General features: G+C 37.0%; 1 pseudogene; it reads left to right on the top strand.

Moving 5' to 3' along the window:
• Nucleotides 1–1,464, top strand: part of LOC102876535 — a 60,491-nt pseudogene that overhangs the window by 1,884 nt on the left and 57,143 nt on the right.

The raw sequence follows: 1,464 nt of genomic DNA, 5'->3' as shown, positions 1-1,464 counted from the left end.
TGTTTTGAGGTAAAATAAAATTTACACTTTTTCTTAAAGACATAAATGTGGGTTTCTATATTAAGCATATTTTGTGACTACTATTAAAAGACTGATTTGTTTAGACATTAAATTCTTTAAGCTATTTTACCTTTAAAAAAAAAAAGAAATGCTGAATGAGTTCCGCCCTTTTGATTTTCCAACTCCAGCTCCTCGCACATTTCATTGTAATGTTTTGTTTTGTCATCCCGCACTGCCTTTTGGAATCTTCTGTTCAGCTCTTTAGTATCTTGTGCTTTGGCTTCTCTGCACTCCAGTGCAATCTTCAGAGTTTCTACTGACATCCATTTTGGTCTTATTTTTCCTCTTCTATCTTTGTAATGACCATTAGCACTCTTCCTGGATGAGACATTTGACATCTTCCCACAACTCATCTGGTCTTCGCTCATTAGAGTTCAAGGCTTCAGACCTGTTCCTGAGATGGTTCTGAAATTCAGGTGGGATGAATTCCAAGTCATATTTTGGTTCCCGTGGATTCAGTTTAATTTTCCTCAGCTTCAGCTTGAACTTGCATATGAGTAGTTGGTGGTCTGTTTCACAATCAGCTCCTGGCCTAGTTTTCACAGTTGATGTTGACCTTCTCCAGCGGTTTTTTCAGCAGATGTAATCGATCTGATTCCTATTAATACTGTCAGGTGAAATCCATGTGTATAACCTGCGTTCATGTTTCTTATAAAATGTATTTGCAATGAATAAGTCGTTGATTGTGCAAAATTCAATCATTCCATCTCCAGCTTCATTTCTCTCACCAAGTCCATGTTTTCCAACTACTGATTCTTCTTCTCTCTTCCCAACTTTTGCATTCCAGTCACCCATTATTATCAATGCATCGTCATTGTATGATTGATCGATCTCCAGCTGTAAAAGTTGATAGAAATCATCTATTTCTTCTTCTTTGGCTCTGGTTGTTAGTGCATGTATCTCAATGATAGTGGTATTCACTGGACTTCCTTGTAAGCATATAGATATTATCCTGTCACTCACAATGTTGTACTTCAAGATGGATCTAGAAATTAATTTTTTAACTATGAAAGCAACTCCATTTTTTCTCGCCTTTTTATCTCCAGAGTAATATATCATATGATTATCTGAGTCAAAATGTCCCATGCAGGTCCATCTCATCTCTTCAATGCCTAGTAGGTCAATATTTATGCATTCCATTTCTTTCTTAACAATATCTAATTTTTCTACATTCACGGTTCTCACATTCCATGCTCCAATCACAAGTGTCTGCTTACAGCTGTTCCTCTTCCTTTGTATTTCCATACTTGAAAATTCTACTTCAGTTGCCCTCTCTGTTAGTCTACGTGTGTTCTGTTGTACATAGTGTTTTCAGAGGCCTGCTATTTCAGAAGTGGATGGCCAATCCTTCTTCCTCGTCTGTCTTAATCTGAATGTTCAGATTTAGAGGAGTATCTGACAGAC

This window comes from Elephantulus edwardii, unplaced genomic scaffold (genome assembly GCF_000299155.1).
Source record: "Elephantulus edwardii isolate Elephantulus edwardi_28Jun2011 unplaced genomic scaffold, EleEdw1.0 scaffold00017, whole genome shotgun sequence".
Lineage (NCBI taxonomy): Eukaryota > Metazoa > Chordata > Mammalia > Macroscelidea > Macroscelididae > Elephantulus > Elephantulus edwardii.
Note: the sequence above shows the minus strand (reverse complement) of the source record. Positions and strands in the feature narration are given on the sequence as shown.